Source organism: Rutilus rutilus (genome assembly GCF_951802725.1).
Source record: "Rutilus rutilus genome assembly, chromosome: 23".
Taxonomy (NCBI): domain Eukaryota; kingdom Metazoa; phylum Chordata; class Actinopteri; order Cypriniformes; family Leuciscidae; genus Rutilus; species Rutilus rutilus.
The window spans coordinates 7,722,136-7,745,433 of NC_140233.1; the positions used below are offsets into that span (position 1 = coordinate 7,722,136).

General features: G+C 36.7%; 1 protein-coding gene across 3 annotated transcripts in view; it reads left to right on the forward strand.

Annotated features, from left to right (window-relative positions):
* The window catches only part of lingo1a (leucine rich repeat and Ig domain containing 1a), a 78,940-nt gene that overhangs the window by 44,546 nt on the left and 11,096 nt on the right, over window positions 1–23,298 (forward strand). The window contains exon 1 of one of the 3 annotated variants that reach the window (XM_084398050.1): window positions 12,555–12,967. The exons of 1 other annotated variant lie outside the window; for it this stretch is intronic. The gene's annotated coding sequence lies outside the window, so the exon portion shown is untranslated. Of the gene's footprint in view, window positions 1–12,554; window positions 12,968–23,298 lie in introns of those variants that run through there. One more of the 3 variants, XM_084398051.1, reaches the window with a different exon arrangement.

Sequence of the window (23,298 nt, forward strand, 5' to 3'; positions counted from 1 at the left end):
GAATTACAAAGTATTAATTATTTAATGATTTATGATGGAAATGTATATCAAGGAAGACAATACATATACTTGTACAGTAAAATAATTAAATTTTTTACAGTATGAATCAGGGTTATTATGTTTAACTAAATCTAAAACTAAAGCCCAAACCATTAAAAACAAACATTTTCATTATTTGAACTAAAATTAACGTTAACTGAAATTAAATAAAGTCTACTATTTCAGCTTTTTAATTTAATTTAATTTGTTTATTTCTTATTTTCATTTAGTTTAACTTGATCTACTAAAATAACTATCTATCTATCTATCTGTATGTCTATCTATCTATCTATCTATCTATCTATCTGTCTGTATGTCTATCTATAGCTATCGATCTGTCTGTATGTCTATCTATCTATCTATCTATCTGTATGTCTATCTATCTATCTATCTGTATGTCTATCTATCTATCTATCTATCTGTCTATGTCTATCTATAGCTATCGATCTGTCTGTATGTCTATCTATCTATCTGTATGTCTATCTATCTATCTATCTATCTATCTGTCTGTATGTCTATCTATAGCTATCGATCTGTCTGTATGTCTGTCTATCTATCTATCTATCTATCTGTATGTCTATCTATCTATCTATCTATCTATCTATCTGTCTGTATGTCTATCTATAGCTATCTATCTGTCTGTATGTCTGTCTGTCTATCTATCTATCTATCTGTCTGTCTGTCTGTCTGTATGTCTATCTATAGCTATCTATCTGTCTGTATGTCTATCTATCTATCTATCTATCTGTCAGTATGTCTATCTATAGCTATCTAGTCTGTCTGTCTATCTATCTATCTATCTGTCTGTATGTCTATCTATCTGTCTGTATGTCTGTCTGTCTGTCTGTCTGTCTGGCTTGTTGTGGAAGATTTTTAGTAATCAGAATATAAATGATTTAAGTATAGTCATTTTTACTCTACTATTATAATATCTTACTTCTCGCTCTAATATTAGATATAGCCAACTGTGTGTGTCTGTGTCTGCCATGCGATGATCTTGTCCTCATATATGATGAACTGAAGACTTTTTGTGCTACCATCAAATGAGAAAGCATGTGATGAACTGAGATCTCTTGTTTTGCTTGAATTATTTTAACATACACAATAGCAGTATGACATCCATTGACTCCACGTGGACTGGGTTATATGAAAAACTATATTTAAGGCTGTCGGCTTTGTAATATATATCTATCTGTCTATCCGTCTCATCCATATCCAGTGTTTTTTCGAAACGCCTAATAGTAAGTAAATGCTTGAACACCTATATTCCATTTTCCGTAGACATTGCGTATAAAAACGAGCTGTGATTGGTCGTTACATGTCAGGCATGTCAGTCAAGTGAGCGATTCTTGGAACAAATAAGCAGACCAGACTACATGTGAGACTATGCTAATGCTACTGTCAGTAATATGTGCATGGTCTTGTCAGGATCGACTGGTAATATTCATACACGGGCAGATGGTTTCTGTGCAATGGCTTTTTCTGTGATTTATTAAAATATCTGCTTTCTCTGACAGCTGAACGTTGCTGCTAGCCTACAATCAGAGAAAAATGAGATCAGAACAGCACTGATTTCAACCCCTAACACATACAGGGTGGCAAACACAAGGTGCTGATGCATGCTGGGTTGTAATTGTTAGAAAACTCAAGCAAAAGACACCCGCTTGCCTCTGTTTATGCATGTGATTAGCGAGTGTGTGCGACTGAAGAAAGAAGAAAAGAGTAAAGGTTGAGAAACTGAGCCGGGCTTTGTGAATATTCATATGAACATTTGAATATTCATGTTCATGAATCCATGCATGCCTAATGAGATAAAGAAGTGTTTATGCTGCCTCACAGTAAATTTGACTGTAATCTGAGTGTCCTGTGCTGTTGAATAGCTGCCACTGAGATATAAAACCATCAGAGGTGGAAAAATGGATTTCTGGAAGCGTGTGTGCTGGAGAAAGATTTGGTGTAATCTGCGTTTAAGAGAGGGGACTTGTCGTCAAGGTCAGTCTTTTTCCCTCTGAGAGGCGGCAGTGTGAAGACATTTCTCGGGAAGTGTGGAGGCTGCTGGGAAGGAGATTTGTAGCCGGTGGTGAGGGGAACGGAAAGAGTTTGGAGATTACGCCACACATGCATGAATCTGGAGGGCGGTAATGTGAGCTGGAACGGGAAACTGGTGAACAGACTTCTCGGAGAACGCACACCACAACAATGCGTGTGCAAAGTAAGCTCTTTTGGCGCTCAGAAGACTTGATGGAGTTCTCACTGGTGTTTCATTGAACTGTTGTTCCTCATTCTTTGGACAAAAATGAGAGAATTGTTGACACACAGCAAGAATACAGAGCTATAAAATGAACGTGGATGGCAGGTCATTTCATCTTGAAAAATGGCTTGGCAAATCTGAGCGTTTGTTGAGATCTCTTCTCAAACACATGAGGAGCAGGAAACATATGCAAATGTTTGCTCTCCATTTATATACTGATTTATAGTAGAAACAATTGAGATATTAATTAATAATGTGATTTTTCTTCCCTAATGCGCCATACTCTAATTCACTTGCTGATTTAATGTTTGTTTTTGTTTTTTGCTGATGAAATGCAAAACGCTCTTGTTGGGTTTCATCATGAAGCACTAAAATGCTAAAATTTGTTTTGAATTAAACACCGCTGTCAGCAATCCAAAAATTATATGGTGACAAATAGTTTTTAATATGTAGGTTGTAGATTTCCAGCAGCGATTATAAAATCTGGGGTGGATCCAAACCAGCCTGTGACCGCTTTAAATATTCTGGCTTTATAAATATCCTTCCTGAAAATAGACTCTACGTGAGATGTTGCTAATCATGCGGACATTACGGCAGAGTGTAAATGAAGCCAAAGCGAAGGCAAACCATGATTATATTTGCCTGAAATGGCTCTATCATGTAGGAACAGAATTCCCAGATACCTCCTTGGGCCACGAGGGAACATTGACTCGATCTTTCCTATGGAAAATTCTAGCGGTAATTCCAGATGAGTCCAGCTGATTAGTGCCGCCGCAGGAGGGGCCTGTGGGTAAATCTGGGATTCGCACCCTCGGTGTGGTTAAAGTGAGGCCGCCGTTCCATTTGGGGAATGAAGCGATGGGTTTTTAATCATCTCTGAATTACATCAAACTCTGCAGGATTATCTCCCCTGCTGCCATCTGCCTCTTAATTAAATTGTCTTTAGACTGAGTTTGTCTATTGGGATGATACGGGAGGATCTACCTAAAGGAAATCAATCAAACAACCTCGAGATCTCTCCGAAACACTTTTTTTGAGAGCTTTGTTTTTCCTCCTGACCTGTAGCTGGTTCCCTTGCCCTGCGTAAAACACTGCTGGTAAAGATTTTCAGCTTATTTCCACACCAGTGTTTACCAGTGTAGTTTTCCCTATGGCACTGGTCACAAACTATGAGATAATCACATAAGTGTTACTTAATCCAGCCCACAAATCAATTTTCATTTTGTGAGATTTGCTTGGGCATTTAATGTGATCCCTCTCTTAAGGGTTGCTATGAAGTAGCCAAATATGCCTACAATTTAAACGTAAAAGCACAGTGGGCAGAGTTTTTTCAAATGTCTTAATGCCAAGGAGCTGAAAATGTTATGCTCCCTTGGGACAGACCTTCTTCATCTATATATATTTTAAAGTTTTGATAGTGTTTTCTTCCCTATTGTGACTTATATACGAGTGAGGCGGCTTCTCGAAACAAGAAAGAATGTAGGGTGGGATTTTTTTTTTTGTCCATGGGGAATTGATTGGATGGTTGTGGTTTGCTATTGGTCGATCTCATGTGAGTGACAGGTTGCCCCGCCCTCGCTCCAGTAAACATGTAATGAGAGAAGAGATGAGTTGTTGCTGCTGGAAGTTATTTGAATTAAAGAATATGAGGGCACATGAATAAAAAAAATAAAAAAGATGTACATGGGATATTACATATCAATTTTGATTTCATGGTGACTAAAAAAATAGTCTGATTTACTATACAAACAAACAAAATTATAAAATAATTAAAATTATTGGCTTTTGCATTGTCTTTATGCTAAAGAAAACTATTGAAATATGTGAAAAATCGTAATTCTTTTATGTCATAAAATGATATAATAATATATTATATTGTAATATTATGTATTATCAAATGGTAGCTGTGAATATTAAGTATTTAGCTATCTGTTGGTGAATGTGAATGTGAAAAAAGTAATTACAACAAACCTATTTCGTTACGACAACAAACAAGCACTCATTTAATATTCCCTATATAGCGAACATCAGGGGAAGCGATTTTGGACACATTACATCTGTGTGGTGTGACAACTATTAATCAGTGCTTCGGTTATTAATCTGTGAAGCGTCTACATTGGCTGGGCACGTTGAGGCGACGCTCCTTCAGATGATGAACGCCCCATCCTTACAAATTTAAATACCTGACCATTACATCAAAGCCGGCTTGTGATGTTCCTGGTCTCTTATTAGGACTGCTACCTGCCTGATCTTCAAGGAGCAAATTACAGTTCATTGCAGGCATCATTAGTCCACTAAACATGCAGAGCAGTGCGTGAATGAGGGAGAGATGAGTCGCTCGACTCTGAAAAGGTCTTTCCATGCATCAATAACTGTGCCGATAAATGTATATAGACAAAATTCACGGTTGTGAAATGCATCTATTTGGTCTATTTGGTTGCTGATCCGTTCCTGAGAAACAGCTGATGTTTTCAGCTGCAATCTGATTTGTGTACAAGGCATTATAGTAACTCTATCTCTCGGAGAGATGTGTGAAGAGAATTTGTGAGGAAAAAAATCCATCTATCCTCACATTTACAGCAGGATCATTGTTCCAGCGTTAGATATTTATGAACCCACTTAGAAGGTACAGGAGAACGCACACATTCATGAATACTTACACTTTGCAATAATGTAACGTCATTGATCTGTAAAATAGCCTGTGCTGGTTTATTCTATTAGGATGGTCTGATGGTGGTGAGACGTACCGTCCCATCCCTCATCCCAGCACTGAAGCTGAAGAGGACTTAGTGCAAGTACTGTAAGATTTCAGTATCCTGTGGTTTCAGATTTGGTTATCATTCGTTTAATTCCTGTAATATTTCAGTGCTTTGTATTCTCAATACTGTAAAATGTTAGTACTGTAGAGTTTTAGCACTGTACAATTTCAGTATTGTAGAAATTTGTTGTATGATTTCATTACTGAGGCGTTTTAATACTGTAAATTGTCAGTACTGTAGAGTTTTACCACAATAAAATGTCATTATATATAGTTTTGTTGTATGAATTTAGTACTGTAACATTTTAATACTGTAATATTCAGTCCTATAGTCTCAGATGTCAGTACTATAGAGTTTTAGCACTGTACAATGTCAGTACTGTAGAGTTTTAGCACTGTACAATTCAGTATTGTAGAGTTTTGTTGTATGATTTCAGAACTGTAGCATTATAATAATGTAATATTTCAGTACTTTACAGTCTCAGATGTCAGTACTGTAGAGTTTTAGCACTGTACAATTTCAGTATTGTAGAGTTTTGTTGAATGATTTCAGTACTGTAGCGTTTTAATACTGTAATATTTCAGTACTTTACATAATACTGTAAATTGTCAGTACTGTAGAGTTTTACCACAATAAAATGTCATTATATATAGTTTTGTTGTATGAATTTAGTACTGTAACATTTTAATACTGTAATATTCAGTCATTTATAGTCTCAAATGTCAGTACGGTAGAGTTTTAGCACTGTACAATGTCAGTACTATAGAGTTTTAGCACTGTACAGTTTCAGTATTGTAGAGTTTTGTTGTATGATTTCAGAACGGTAGCATTATAATAATGTAATATTTCAGTACTTTACAGTCTCAGATGTCAGTACTGTAGAGTTTTAGCTCTGTAAAATGTCAGTATTATCTGTAAAATGTCAGTACTGTAGAATTTTAGCTCTGTAAAATTTTAGTATTCAAGAGTTTTGTTGTATGATTTCAGTACTGAGGCGTTTTAATACTGTACTATTTCAGTACTAAACTTTATAGTCTCAAATGTCAGTACGGTAGAGTCAGTCTTATAATAAGTATTATAGTTTTGGTGTTGTATAATTTTAGTATTGTACCGTTTTAATACTGTAATTTTCAGTACTTTACTGTCTCAACACTGTAAAATGTCAGTACTGTACAGTTTTAATACTGTAATATCTCAGTACTTTACAGTCCCAATGCAATAATATGTATGTACTGTATGGATTCAGTACTGTAGGGTTTCACTGAAGTACTTTCAGTACTCAATACTGTAAAATAGTGCTGCGGAGTTTAATGATGTATTACTTCAGTGACTGTGACTTGTTTTGCCGTAGGGTTTCATTATTGTAAGGTCTGAATGCAGAGAACATTCCTTAGAGAACTTCTGCCTTTGATGTTTGGGTAAAATGTGTTTCATGAAGTGCAAAATCTGAATATTATGCTTGGACGTGGGCAGTCAGCGAGTGCTGATTATGTAAACCCTAAAAATGACCTCATGACCCTCAGTCAAAGGTTACAAGCATTGCGTTCTGTCGGATTTACTGAAACAATTCTCTGTACTGTTGAGGCTTAGAGTTTGACAGCATGTGTTGTAAGGCTGAGAAATTTTGAAGTCCTAATGTTGAAGAGTGTATGATTTCTTTTATGCAGATGGTTTTAATCATTGAAAGGTCTGGAGGCAGGATTAGAACTTGATTCTCTGGACACAAAAGTCTACATATTATGTTCTGTAACCTGACTGGTGCCCTCAGAGACGGAGAAAAACAGGTCACTCCAAAACTAGTTCAGGGGTTTTTCCATTCAGTGACTACCTTGAAAAAACAATTTTTTTACAGTTTGCCCTCTTTCCTGTTCATTTTACAAAATAATGATATATCATCTGTGCTTTTAATTGGCTAATGTAAATTAATCGAAGTTAATATGTCAGCTGATCTGTGCGTTGTGTTTTGGGGGAGTGGCCACTGTGTTTGTGGGCGTGGCCATTGGCTATTTCACACACACATATTTAATTAAGCAGGCTCTGGCAAGGAATGGGAACTTGTAAGGTTTATAAATAGTTGTGGGTAGTTTTCAAGGGTTATAGTTGTGTTTACTTTACAGTTCTGTTTAGTGTTATCTGTGCTATTTTGCATTTAATTATGGTGTTTAATTTGAAGCTGCGTTTAAAAAATGTGAAGTATATAAGCACATTGTTGCTTAATAAAATGTAGCTATAAATCTATTGAGACATTTTTTTCATTGTTTAAGTGTGTGTGTGTGTGTGTGTGTGTGTGTGTTCTAGTGTGATCTAAGTCAGTGTGGGTAGATACAATTGTTACCAGCATAGCAAGAGAATACAGAACAAGAGAATGAGATTTCGTTGGTTCCAGATGAGATGAGTGCTATGCTGGAAACATATTTTAAAGTAGCTATTGCTGTCTGCGCACTGCAGCCTGCGGCTGGGAAATGCCATCAGTAATACAAAGAGAAATATCTCAACATAGTGTATTGTGTGTGAGCCCAGCTAAAGCGAGCCAAGCCATTTCTCTCCGCTCGCCTCCCGCTCTTCCTCGATCTGACAAGCTCAAATCTGATTGGCTGCTTGGCGAAAACTCTCGGAGTGCGCAGGTTTTTGTAGCAGTCTTGTTTAACACAGCACTATGTTGCTAAAACTACTGAGGAAGACCTATTTTCTTTGACAAATTTGCTAGGTTAGTGGCATCAAATCTTATATAACCAGAATTTAGTTTAAGATGCCTATAGACTAAAACTATTCACAAGAATAACTGCATCATTTCTAAATTATGCAAAGCATTACCAGCATACCAACACATTTTATTATTATTATTATTTAAACATTACCAGCATACAGATACTGCTGTGCAATTATGTTAATTATTAATATAAATGTTTTTTTAAATAGTATTACCAGCATACCATCACCATTGTGTTATTATATGAATTATTATAATTTAATACTCTTTTATTATTTAAACATTACCAGCATACCAATACTGCTGAGTCATTATATTAACTATTTTCTATTATTATTTGTATATTTTATTATTTAAACTTTTTTTTTCTTTTTCTTGACTGCTTATTAATCAACTATTTTATAACAGCGGCAAGTACAACAAACTGTGTTTGGTTTCTTAACATGTTGGTCAGATGGTCGGTCAGATGGGTGATTCTTGGCCAGAATAATTTATGCTGCTAGTCAAAAGTCTGGCTACGCAAGACACAATGTGGACAATAATCAAAATCTGTCTTTTTTTCTTTCTTTTTTTGTCAGTAGAAGCCATTAGTTTCTCTACTAGAGAGTGTTGTGTTGGATTCTGTGTGTCATTTTGACCTTTCTAGCCCTGGAAAGAGGCGAGACGGAGATGGAGAGAGCGAAAGAGCAGGATTATTCTGAAACTGAAAGCCGTGGTGTGCGCAGACGGAGTTTGTGTCACACTGGACTTGTAGATCATATCAAGTGTCGCTCATACGTCAGATTAGGCCTAATATGCGTCTGCCCTCATCACGACGTCCTGTGCCTTACAAACAATTCAGATTTGTCATGCTGTTCCAACATTAACTGTGAAATAAATCATGTGGTTTGGAAGATGCCATTCTGATGTTTGTTTTCTCCTGGCTGACGGCTCTATTCCTGTCGGTCTCATTTTCCCCAGTCACAAAGAATCAGCTAGAGAACCCAACACAGACATCGAGCAACAAATGAGAGTCGAAATTGGCTCCGGCGAGTAAATAAAACAGTTTTTACATGGTTTAAGTTGAATTTTAAGAATGAAGTTTAACTCTCTCTGAGCGTTTCGAATGAAAGAGAGAAACTGTGTACTAAAGAAACATCTGTCGCGACTCGTTTGTCTTCTAGCCACTTTTATATCAGTGTAAAATTTACCATAAAAAATGGAACCCGTCAGGCGCTTCTTGTAGAACCTTTTAGGGGTTCCCATTATGAGATCATGTTATGGATTAAGTTTTAATTCATTCAATTTAAAAAAATTATAATAATATCTTAATTTTGGTTAAATTTAATGAATTAAACAGCTCGTAAACATATTCTATCACTAGAAAAAAATGAAATTGCCCATTAAACATGAAAGTATTATGCAAACGTTCTATATGTTTGAAATGCTCTCAGACATCAAGTGCAGTGAGTTTGCTTCCTTCTTCTCTGAGAAAATCAATAATATCAGAAAGGCGTTCAGGATATCCTCGTGTGGCACTGAGGTCAGACAAGATCAGACCACATCCACAGAAAATTACTATGTCTGATTTTGAAGAAATTAGTGATAACATTTTGGAAGAAACAGTACAGCACCGTAAAACATCAACCTGCGCCCTTGACACACTCCCCACTTCCTTTTTCAAAAGTGTGTTAAACTGCTTAGAAGCAGATCTCCTAGAAGTGGTAAACTCCTCACTTCTCTACGGGACTTTTCCAAAGTCCCTTAAAACTGCAGTTGAAAAAAGAGCAATCTGGATAGCAACATATTGAGCGATTACAGACCAATCGCAAATCTTCCTTTCATAGGCAAGATCTTTGAAAAAGTCGTCTTCAATCAGCTGAACAAATTCTTAAGCTCGAATGGATACTCTGACAATTTTCAATCTGGTTTCCGACCGCACCACAGCACAGAGACAGCGCTCATAAAGATAATAAACGATATTCGTTTAATTACTGATGCAGGCAAAACATCAATTCTGGTACTACTCGACCTCAGTGCTGCATCTGACACTGTTGATCATAACGTACTTCTGGACAGGCTGGAAAACTGGGTCTAGCTTTCTGGGATAGTCCTAAAATGGTTCAGGTCATACTTAGATGGGAGAGGTTATTATGTGAGTATAGGAGACCATAAGTCTGAGTGGACATCCATGACATGCGGAGTCCCTCAAGGCTCAATTCTTGGCCCACTCCTGTTCAACCTGTATATGCTCCCAATGAGCCAAATAATGAGAAAGAACCAAATTGTTTACCACAGCTATGCAGACGACACACAGATCTAATATCGCCTAACGATTACAGCCCCATTGACTCCCAGTGCCGATGCGAAGTCAACAGTTGGATGTGCCAAAACCTTCTTCAGCTAAACAAAGACAAAACTGAAGTCATTGCGTTTGGAAACAAAGATGAAGTTCTCAAGGTGAACGCCTACCTTCACTCTAGGGGTCAAACAACTAAAAATCAAGTCATGAATCTCGGTGTGATTCTGGAGTCAGACCTTAGTTTCAGTAGTCATGTCAAAGCAATAACTAAATCAGCATACTATCATCTCAAAAATATTGCAAGAATTAGATGCTTTGTTTCAAAATATGAATTGCCATAGTGTGATATTTTAAGTCCTTTCATTTTGAATAACTGTTTTTCATTGTTAAACTGTTTTAACTTGCCTATATCTATAACTCAATTAAACCTATTTTTTTTCTGAGAGTTTAATGTTTTCATTTCATACAATTAACCCACCAAAATGAATAAATTATGAACCGACATCATGATTGGCTACCTTCAAATGACATCATTTGACAAACAACATTTTTAACAATATTTTAATGCTGATTTATGATATGGAAAAGGCTAATTGTAATTTATATATCATTTTAATATATACACAGTACAAAAAAATGATGATCAATAAGAGTTATGTTAACATGTACAGTATTACATTGCTTTAACTCAAAATAAGTTTAGCAATTTTCAACTTTTTTATGTTATACAAGATTCAAGTCAGTTTAATGTAATTTAAGTCTTAATTACTTAAACATCCAAGTTGATTGTACTTTTTTTACAGTGGTTACATAATATATTTAAGTTTATATATTAATTACAGCTAAAACATATTTATCTCTCAAAAAAGTCTATTTTGGATCCTGGAAACATCTCTCAACCTCTTAAATGTTACCGTTTTCCCCATCTTACGACAGGAAGTTCACTCTAAGAACTTGTGGCTTGTTAGCTGTGACACACACACACACATTTTAAGGTGTTAAGTGACTCCAATCCTGTAGGTTTTAGTCTCTGCATACCCGTGGCGTCTGCAGAAATCTCTCATAACTCATCTGTTAATGCAGCCCAGTCGGAATAAGACCATCGATCCAGGCATACGTCTGTCTGGAAAATCTCCTGTACGCAGCTTTAATCTGATTTATCACGCCGAGAGGAGCTGAAAATCCTGGGACGCCCATTTACTGAATGCAGTTATGGGTGCGTGTGATGTGCACTGACCCCTATGAATTTAAACAGACAGCTGTTATGTCATGGGAGGCCGTTTGTTTATGCTGCTCACAGCTATTGTGTTCAAACAGCTTCTTCAGGCAGATGCTTAAGGTGCCTGGAAAATGTTTTTTTAGGCACAGCAATCTGAGTGAGAGCAACAGTGCCCCCATGACCTCATGTGCGGTACTACAGTCAACAACAGCAAAATAATTAATATTCCTGAACATTTTCCTTAGAACAAACATTGGAAAAATGAGGGTTTCAGAAGGTAATACCATAGTACTGTGATATTCATCATAGAAAAATTTGAAGTTACTCATTCATTGAGAAAATTTTACCTCAGACATCTTTGACAAGTATGTTTTGGACCAAAAAAAAATAGACGCTGACACTTTTCAAAATATCTTCTTGTGTACTATAGAAGAAAGAAATGCATACAGGTTTTGGTACTATAGGGTGATAAAAATGACCAAACTTAATTTTTTGGGAGAAATGTTTCCTTAATTCACCACTGTATGGATCATGGTTAAAGTAGCCATATGTAAACATAGGCGTGTGATATTTGGCAATGTTTGTGCTGACTAGCCTACAGATCTGTAGGCCTATAAATTATTCCTGAGACTTGTATGGCTCAAACCCAGTGATCGACATTTTTATTGATATTGCTTCTCAGGTGCTTTTGAATTCACCGCTATTGCTTTGTTCATAAATATGGCGGCTGCGTAAAAGGTCATGTGACCAAAATAATAAATATGAATATTCAATGCTCCTGTTCGATTACCACATTTATTTAGCGTTCTCTCAATTGCTTATGTATTATTCTCAAGTCATTTAGAATAAAACCATATGCTGAATTAATTAATGTTGGACTACAGTAGCCTACTTAAAAGTATAGCTTACTGTAGTATTAGGCTACCCTCATGGGCAACTTATGTTTTCTGTAAAGGTCTGTTCATTTTTTAGAATGGACATTTAAAAACTAATTATAGGCGCAGCTTCCTTGAAGTAGCCTATTTACCATGGAAACCTTAATTACTGCAGTTAGCCTACTAAAATTAAACTGTGGTAACTTGGTGTTAGTTTAACAAACTGAATTTAAATGTCAGAAAGGTTCCTAATACCTCTTTTACATTCAATATCGATTTATTTAATCATTAGCTAGAACTGTACTACTGATATTTTGGCGGGAAATGTGGTTCTCATGGTAAACTGTGAGGAAGAGACACATTTCTTTCAGCCTTTGCGTGAGAATCTCTCTCGCACGCACGCTTCGCAGCAGTTTATTTGTTCAGAGACATTTTGGAGACTGAATAAACGGGACTGGAGACGCGCGCGCGCGCTTGTGCTCGTGTGTGTATGAAGTGCTCTCTCTCTCTCTCTCTCTCATTCGGCGCTGGGTGAGTCCAGACTGCAGACCGAATCGCTGCTGTGATTTTAATAGGACAGACGGAGGATATCAGAATATCTGTGCGACTCCTTGAGCTCATCGATCACCCGAGAAATGATAATGAAGATGATGATGATGTCTGTGATCCTGTGAAGAGAGTTTATGTATGTGCCTATATGAGGGATCCTCTGTGATATATGAAAGGTTTATCATACGCGGATATACAAGCACTTTCAGCGGTTTTTCTGGACGGATCGTCGCGTTTTATAAGATGAACATAACGTACGTGTTATTGCAGCGATACACGATGCTGTAAGTTCACAACGCTTCCGATTTAATTGTGTGTGTGTGTGTGTGTGTGATAGCCAAAATGTGATATGTATCTTGAATATATAAACATATTTAACAATACATATTATGCATAAATGAAAGGAACGTCATTAAATTATGTTCGTGTATGTTCTCTCTCTCTGTGTGTGTGTGTGTGTGTGTGTGTCTATAATAGCATGTTTCTTCTGTGTGTGTGTGTGTGTGTGTGTCTATAATAGCATATAGAGACACAATTTTTTTTTAAACAGTCGAAAGTGGAAAAATATGCCCCTGTTACGGATTTTTTCTCGATAACTTGATTTGTAATACAGTTTCATATGCACTCTTACAAAGAAAGTTTCCAAAATGGGTCTTTTCACTGCGATGCTATAGAAAAACCATTTTTGGTTCCCAAAGAACCTTTCAACGAACAGAAGGAACAAGTTTTTTCTAGTGTGAAGAACACTACCTTTTGTGGTTCTTTATGAAATCCTGGTACCATATGCCAATACAGAACCTTTCATTTTTAAGAGTGTATTGTAGTATTCAATTGAAGGCCTTCATATCAATGCATAAAATATGAGTAGTTGTTGATATAACATAAGAGGTAAGAAGTAGGCTAAAAATCCAGTCATGTGAACTTGTGACTGAATTGATTAAATTGAAATATTTGACAAAAGGATGAGAAACATTTTTAGAAAGTTAGACCATCATGAAATGTAGACAAACACCCTTGAAAATCATGGAATGATTGGACAATTATGTAGAATAATCTAAAAGGCTGGTTGAGTGCTCTAGAATGAGCAGCTGTCTTTAATAAGTACTGTGCCCATTCAGTGAAGTTGATTTCTGAATTGATCTGATTTGGAATTGAGCATTTGATGGCAGGTGCTGTGGTAACTCCGTCCACACAGCATATTAAATCAGTCTGGGCAATTTCAACCCAGCTGGCTCGGGCTATATTGAGTTTTGTGTGTGTGTGTGGGTTATCCGTTATGTCTGCTGCTGTTGGATTAGTTCTTCATATAAATCTCACAGGAGCTGAAAGATTTCCCACAGAAATGCTGGTCCAAATATCACTTCCTCAGTGTGAGCTATGAATTCAGGGGCCTTGTGAATAAACGTTGCGTACACATAAAACCTGGAGCGCAGGGCTCGGAAGAGCGCGCTCGCCATTTGTTACGCCCACATGGGCATTTGTAAAAAGCAGGCTTGACGTGACAATGTGCTCACCGTCATGCAAACGTTTTTACACTTCACTCTCTCCAATGGTAAAAAAGAAATAATGTGCGTTTCATTGTGATCGCTGGTTTTACAAATGTAATCAGTGTGATCGACGGCACTCATGGAGCAATAAAGGCACCGACGGAGAATCAATTCGCTTTGTGTCAACGGAAATCACTTTCATTACTCCAGTGTGCAAATAATATGATGAACAAATAGGTACGACCGATGTCATTCCGTCAGGGCCTGGATGAATCTCTGACATTCCAATGTTTTATTTGATGGTAGATGCTATCTGGATTTAAACTCAAGCTGTGTGACCGGGCTTCTTGATGAACACGTTTGCAGCACAGTGTGACGTGGTTTCATCTGTATAGCCAACAAGGTGACCGTGTGTTATTTGTCTATTCACCCAAGTCCCAGGATACCCAGCATCTGACTGCAATCACCAATCCTCAGGGAGCAAGTAAAACATGTAATACTTTACCAGTAAATGTAAATTCTGTCATTGTTTACTCACCCCAATGTCGTTTCAAAACTCATACGGCTTTCTTCACAGAGGGCGGAACACACACACACAAAAAAAGAAGCTTTCTAGTTTTACAAAATGGATGCGAGAGCATTGTAAAAGTATCCTATAAGTGTTCCATACGATTTGTGTGCTATATCAGTAAGTGTTCTTCTGTTGTCATAAACACTTCTAGAAATAAAGCTTCCAAAAGGGGGTTTCAAAGAAACATCAAAGAACCATTTTGGGTGCTTGGCTGACTATACAGTGGAAAGGCGAAAAGGTTTTGAAATAGCTACCTGAGTAGAGAAAAAAAGGCTGTTGTCTTCCATTTTTCCAAATGGGTTGGAAAACTTCAACACCCATAATGCACTGGGCATGTTGCCGTCCAAGGCCACTCCCACCAGTCGGCGATGGATGCGCTCACCAGAGTCATATACCGTCTTGCTTTAGTAGGAAATAATTATTTTAGTCATGTTGATGTCGACTTGTATTGCTCCCAGTTGTAAGAATTCAAAAGAGTAAACGTCAGAAGTGAGTTACTTTCGGTTTTCAGTGAAGGATCCAGTGGCTAAAGGCTGCAGAGAACCGTAAATATGGATGGAACAGCGTGACGGAAAATCTGAAAAACCTTCAAACTGAAGGACCACGAACTCTGTGTTTTAGGCCAAAAACTGAAAGAAACTGCCATTGAAAGTAAAGGGAAGAAAGCTGTTGCCATAGTGGTCCATATACTCTGTTTAAATACGATACAATTTTCAGTGAAAAACCTTCCCTTACAATATCTGTTCTGTTAATAACCCTCTGATGATCTGACTCTCTGTGGGCGGGGATACAAAAATGTGGAAGTATAATCTGTAGTTTTCATGAAAGCCCTGGAGATGACAAATAAACATGAATTTTCTTGATCCCGAAAACCAGATCAGTCCAGTTTGTGATTGAATCTTTTCAGATTGGTTTTGTGAACTGAATCAACTGACTCATTGAAAAGATTTGTTCAAAAGAATGAATCATTCACAAATCAGACATTGATCAGAATCAACTACTTTTTAGAGTTGAATATAAAATATTTTTTGTGTAAATATATAGAAAATTATTTCCGGTAAATTTGAAATGATTTGAAATAACAAAAAAATTGTTCAAAATAATGAATCAGTCACGAATTAGACACAGTGCTACTTCTCTTATGAACTGAGAAGATTAATTGAAATATAGTGCACACGTCGTATTCACTACTTTTGGAGTCTTTTAATTTTGGGGTCACTGTCCCTTTAAGGAAGTGTAGAATTTTTTTAATCTGAATGTTTTATGAACTTAATTTGTGTCTGTGGATTTTTATATTCTTATGTACACGATGGAAATTCTGTTAAAAGTTGGAACACGAGATCTTAGCTGGGCTGTTATGCAAATGAGCGGGAGGGGCGTGTGAAGGGGAGGAGCTTGTGCCATTGTGTCTTATTGCTGATTACTTCCTGTTTCGCACACACACACGCTTGTTTACCCCTGGCTCTTTAAAAGTCAAATCACTTACAGTCTCATTGTCAGAGCGAGAGAGAGAAATAGAGCAGCTTACCGCTAATCTTTAAATGAAATGCTTTTTGCCCAGGAGAAAAGCCCCACTGAATAACTATTATTTTATCCATTAGTTTTGCATTAGTTTCCTGAAATTTAAATTACTGTCTGTTTAGCGAACAGTCAGGGATGGTGCATCCAAATTAAATTATTTTGAAAATCTGTGCGCTGTCAAAGGACTCTTCCTCTCTTCGTTGTTGCATTAGTGATATTTTCCAGCAAATGTTTAATGCCGCAGCATCACATTATGCTTTAAAAAGACATTGCATACAGTTCAAGATGTCTTCATAAAGCAATATGAAACTGCATTTTTATGTATGATGCATGAACGCAGAATTCATGTTTATATGATGACTCGGAGGATGCTCTGGAAATGAATTGGCAGTAACGAGCCAGCAGAGCTCATTAGTGTTGCAGGGAGAAGATGCTGTAGGCCTGCGGAGTAAATGTTAATCACAATGGAAGACTCTATGGGAACAACTTGGAAATGTCAGGTAGTCGTGCGGCGGAGCCTGGGTTGTGGGTGTTGCTCGTGCTGTGGAAGGGGTTTTTTCATCTGTCTGTGGGCAGCGCCTGTATTGTGAATGGGCGGTAGGATCGAGTCAATACCAGAATTTTTACTTTAGAATGAAACTTAATCGATACCATATAGGCGATAAATAACCTGCGTCAGATGACATGATGTAACTGAAAATTATTTTATTAAAACCCTACAAAGTCATTTTGATTTTGGAAATTTGATTGAAAAAATATATCATATGTTTATTTTTAAGAAATAAAAAAAAAATCCAATAAAAATGTAAATAAAATACATTATTATTATTATTTAAATATATGAAAGGTACATTTTGATTTAGAAAATTTCATATTTTTTAAGAAATAAATAAATAATCCAAATGGAAATCTAAATAAAACAATCGTTTATTATTATTATTCTAAAAAAATAAATATCAAAGGTAAATTGGAATTTTTAACCTCCTGAGACCCGAGAGCTTGCCTGGTGTGCATTTTATAATTGTTCTTGCTATTTGGGATAAGTTGGACCTAATAAGTATAATAACTAAAATTTGTTTTTGTACTGGAAGTAGTTTTTGCAGAAAATGATGTCCTCATGCGAGGACAGTGGGTCTATGTTTTACCATTAAGATGTCCTCATGCAAGGACAGTGGGTCTATAATTTACCATTTTACTAGCAATTATGTGAAGTGTCAGTACAAATGAAGTGATAAACACTTGACAAAATCTTTACTATTATATATTATTATTTACTATTATAAAATTTTATAATAGTACTGGTAATGGCCAGCAGGGAGCAGTAGAAGGCCACTTATTGGCTCACTTTCATTTTGAAATTCTTGATTTTTACCAGTTTTCTGCACTACAGTAAACCAGTTTTTCCATGTTAACTCAATAATTCATGCTTACACACACACACACACACACACACACACACACATACACACACAGACAAATGTTGTTTTTCAATGCTATTGTGATCCGTCTAAAAATTCCCAAGTTTAGCTAACCACATGGTAGAATAAATAACGTAATATAGTCCCAATGTCCTCAAACGAGTACTTCACATTTACTGATGTCCTGGAGTGCTACTATTACTAAAATATGTCAAACTTTAATCCCCATATGATGATGGAGACAGTATTGTACATAAATACATTTGTTTCATTCATATAATTTGAATAGATTTTTTACCTGGGTCATTTTTCTTTCGGGAAGTGTTTTGCTGATATTTTGCTGATTTTCCAGCCATTTTCTTCTCACTGACATTGGTGTAATGTTGTTATATCACCACAAGATGGTGTGGGCAGTGTCCCTAAATGTGGCCAACATGTCTAAGATTTACAAATTTGACTATCATTGTGTCAAGAGGCAAAAATGTAATGTCCTCATATGAGGACGCAGGGACTCAGGAGGTTAAATAGATAGATAGATAGATAGATAGATAGATAGATAGATAGATAGATAGATAGATAGATAGATAGATAGATAGATAGATAGATAGATAGATAGATAGATAGATAGATAGAACAGCAAAAAGACATGTGGATGGATAGATAGATAGATAGATAGATAGATAGATAGATAGATAGATAGATAGATAGATAGATAGATAGATAGATAGATAGATAGAACTGCAAAAAGACATGTGGATAGATAGATAGATAGATAGATAGATAGATAGATAGATAGATAGATAGATAGATAGATAGATAGATAGATAGATAGATAGAACTGCAAAAAGACATGTGGATGGATAGATAGATAGATAGATAGATAGATAGATAGATAGATAGATAGATAGATAGATAGATAGATAGATAGATAGATAGATAGATAGATAGATAGATAGATAGATAGATAGATAGATAGATAGAACTGCAAAAAGACATGTGGATGGATGGATGGATAGATAGATAGATAGATAGATAGATAGATAGATAGATAGATAGATAGATAGATAGATAGATAGATAGATAGATAGATAGATAGATAGATAGATAGATAGATGTCAGAAAGACATAGATGGATAAAAAGATAGAATGGCAATTAGATTATAAATGACATAAGAGTGAGTACAGAATTTAAATTTCCAGATATATTCCAGATATAGTTTAATATTCCTTTAAACTAACAAGTAGCCTAATTCAGTTTGACTAAAATGTTCTCTGAAATTATTAGGCATGTACTTGAATGCTCACGGTTTTTATTTAGTTTTTACAAGCGATATCTTTTGCTTTAACCTTCACTGTCATCACACATTTTTCTCACATCACAAATGTGTGAATCGATTGCGAGTGTGGGCGGAGCTTGATGTGTTGATGTGGGCGGCGCTTGATGTGTTAATGTGGGCGGAGCTTGATGTGTTAATGTGGGCGGTGCTTGTATTTTTATTTGATAGTGCTTGTTTTGTCGCTGTTAAGTATTTTTGAATTTGTGTCTCCTTGTGTTGGGGACAAGGATGCTGTGTGTGTGTGTGTGTGTGTGTGTGTGTGTGTGTGTGTGTGTGTGATCAGTATTCTTCTCAGGCCACTAGATCGATGAAAGCTCAGCAGCTGGTTTTGCTTCCTGAATGAGATGGCAACAACCATCAGGTTTGTGTGTGTACATGTACGTGTGTGAGTGTGAGTGTAGAGTGTAGTGTGCATGTATACGTGTGTGTATCTCCGAGGCGATTGGCATTTGTGAGCTGAGTACAGAGTGGTTATAAATTCTTCAGGACAGTGGAGTCGTGCAGTAATGCTGCTTAAAGCTCCGATTAAGGTGTGTTGAAGAGGCTGAGGTAAGCATTCCCAGGCTAACGCTTTGTTTAATTGGATTTGTTTATTCATCAGCAGTCCTGTTGGATTTACTGTGTGAGGTAAACATGCCGACAGCACCAGCATTTAGCCCAGATCTGCACGAGAGCATACTCAGATAATTCATGTTTCCTTGGAGAATATCGGATGTGGAGGCTGGGACACATCTGTCTTAAAGCGGCCGTATTCTATATATTCTACAGCAACCATTGCTAAGCCCCGCCTTTTTTGTTTTATTCTGTTTCTGTTTTAGACAGTCTTTTGATGAAAATTTCATTTCATAAAAATTTTTTCAATATTTACTCAATATTTCATCATATTCATTCATTTTAGTCACGAGAGTAACTGGTAGTGCATTGTTAATATCTTGCAGTGATTTTTTTTCCTCGTCATATCTTCGACAGCCGTCTATTTAAATTAAAATCATTTAATTTTCGATCCGTCTTTGATATCGTTGACGAAATAAAACCGAAAAAGCTTTGATCAACATTTTTGTCAGTAAAAATGGTGAAGAGGCCCATTGCACTGAGGTCCATTAACATATGTAGATGCCTATGAAGTGTGTAAGTGTGTGTTCTGTAGAATTGATTTACGTTGTTGATTCTCCTCTCTGAATCATTCTGATCAATCGACAGCGACTAAAATAGAAAGCGAGCCGAGGTTCGTGTTCTGAAGACTGGAAAAGAGCGTTGTAGAGGCGGTGGAGTTACAGAGGTCACGGGATCTCAGCCGAGGGTTTGTGTTTCAGGAGACGATGAGTGTGCGGCATTCACCAGACGCCTGGAGACAGAACACGATTCATGAGCTTGACCGAGAGAGACAGAAAACTGTTGGTGAAAACTGAGCTAAGTGTGTGTTTGTGTGTGTGATCCCTGAAAGCCAGTGTTAAAGAGGAAAAAGAAAGGAGGGGATGTGGTTGTCCTCCATTTCCAGATGGATAGACGTGGATGATGCAGCTAACATCACAGACAGGAAACTTGTTGGAGGATGACGGCGCGATATCAAGAGTCTTTCCATATTTGAGCCGAATGCAGTTCAATTTCCACTTTACAAACTCCCTGATGGATTCGCAGGAAGACTATCGGCTCTATGAACCACATCCCTGCTGGAACAAACCCGGGTCACACAAGCTTAAAGGAATCTTCTGGCTTCGATTGAGCTGTAACGATTCGGAACGGCATCCCGGCACCTTTGACTCAAAAAATATATATTGGCATAAACAGTATTTTGGATATAGGCTTGGATTTTTCTGTCAGATCAAATCTATATATCCGTATGCTCCTGCTCCAGTACATTTTTTTTGATTGATCCAGCACAAATGCTCTGTCTCCGTTTAGTCAATGTACTCACAAAAAACATTCATTTACTTGTTGTGGTAGGACTCTTTATATAACGTTATATCAACTTGAAAGTGCAGTAAGCAATTTCTGAGAAACATTGTTTGTATTTGAAACTAACCCAAACAAACACACCCCTTCTTCATTGCTCCGCCCCCAAAACGCACGAACACGCAATGCAAGAGTCAAAGCTGAAGTCAAGCAAAATAAGGCTTCAATGACATTCAAAACGGCAAACCAGTCAAAATCAGTTTCAGTCCAACAATCATTCATTATTTGATCCATTCTATTATTCATGTTTAAAGAAAAGGAGGGACAAGTGTAAATACGTTTTTGTGGTAGTCAGCATTATCCTACAAATGCTGTTGATTGAGCTGAACTTGAACTTAACCTGGAATATTCCTCAAGGTGATCAAGCTGGTGTTGTCAAACACTGCCTACCAGCCCTTGCTAGCTTGACCAAGACAGTCTACCAGGGTGAAACCAGGGTGAAACCAGGGTGAAACCAGGGTGAAACCAGGGTGAAACCAGGGTGCAACCAGGTCCACTAGTCTTATATACCATAAACAACCAGCTAGAAAGCCGGCAGCCACTTCAAGCTTGTCTGGAGTTTCAATGATGATCGATGCTGATCGATACTGTTGATGGGCATCAAGGCATTAACATGTTCTGCAGAAAGAGTGTCAAAGCTGAACGCCTCGCGCCGAATGTGTCATTTCGCACATTTGTGGACATCGTTCCCCGTCGTTACTGGTGCAGGTCTGAATATATTTCATCTAAATCAGAGCCAAGAGTGAATCAGGCGGTACAGCGTGAATTTAAAAGAGCTCTTTAAAATGACACTGTAATGAGTCCTCTCTGACAAGAAACACACAGTTATTAAGGAAAAGTGTGTGTTTGTGTGTGGATGAAGAGCGTATGAACAATAACTAAATCAATATCTGGGTTTGTTTTATATGAACCTTGCCAGAATAGAATAGATCTTCACATGACTGGAAACAACTATGCAGCATATAATGTGCTTTATATTATATTCAATGCACAAGATACAAAATCATACAATGGGCAAATTTGTGTGTATAATGTTTGTAAGACCATTTCTATTAAACATGAATTAAGGAACAATTTGCACAGACATTTTGTAATATATACAATACAGTACGGACCGTTTACATTTCAGACTGATAGATGGAATTATGATGTCTTTTTATGTCATGTGACAATGACAATTCCTTTAATTTAACAAATCGTATTTAAAGGGACAGCTCACCCAAAAATCTGTAAATAAATTCTGTAATAATGTATTCACTCTCATTATGTCATTACAAACTTGTTTGACTTTTTTTTCTACTTGTTATATACATTGCCCATTTCATTTTTTTTTACTCTAAGACTGAAATGGGCTTCCATACCCTCACCAATACGATTTTATTTCTTACATGGGTCATAAATGGAGAAGTCCAATCCAAGCTGCTCTTTTCCATATAACAAAGGTATTTCAGTGGCTGTAAAGCTCCAAAATGTGAATTTATGGGCAAACATAGTCTCAGACTTACCTTAGCAAGCCTAAGCATGTAGACTTAGCTATCATTTTATTCTCAAACTTTTGTGAAATTGTTTTAATTTGTTTGAGAAAATGCGTTTTTAGTTTCATAAAGAGAGCGCCGATAGCTACAGAAACCTCAAATTACATATAATCAAGTCTATGCGGGGATGAAATTACTTTATGAACCGGTAATCACGCTCTGTGTGCAGGAAGAGGAGGCCTGGAGATGTGATGCAGAAATGCATGCTGGGAAATTGATTGTTTGAATTGCATCTGCCAAATAGAGATGTTAAGACTCTGAGATGAGTGTCAGTCTGATGCATCATGGGCAAATTCACATGCTCATGACCAACAGGTTTCCCGCTTGAACTGCCACTTACAGAGACCCCCTTCCTGACACCGCTTGACCCCGACTATCAGCATTGATGCAGCAAAGAAACAGGAAAATTGTAAAGTAATATTAAAATTTCTATTTGAATATATATAAAAAATGTAATTCATTTGTGATGCAAATCTCCATTCTTCAGTCACATGATCCTTCAGAAATCATTAAAAAATGCTAATTTGCTGCTCAAGAAACATTTCCTATTATTATTAATGTTGAAACAATAATTGTTATAAATAATAATGTAATAATTATTCTGCTTAATACTTTTGTGGAAATCATGATTTATTTTTTCCAGGATTGTTGGATGAATAAAAAATATTTATTTGAATCTTTTGTAACATTTATCAATATTTTTAATACCACTTTTGTTCAATTTAATGCATCCTTGCTAAATAAAAGTATTTATACTAACCCTAACCATTTAACCTTAACCTTTTTTTTTTTT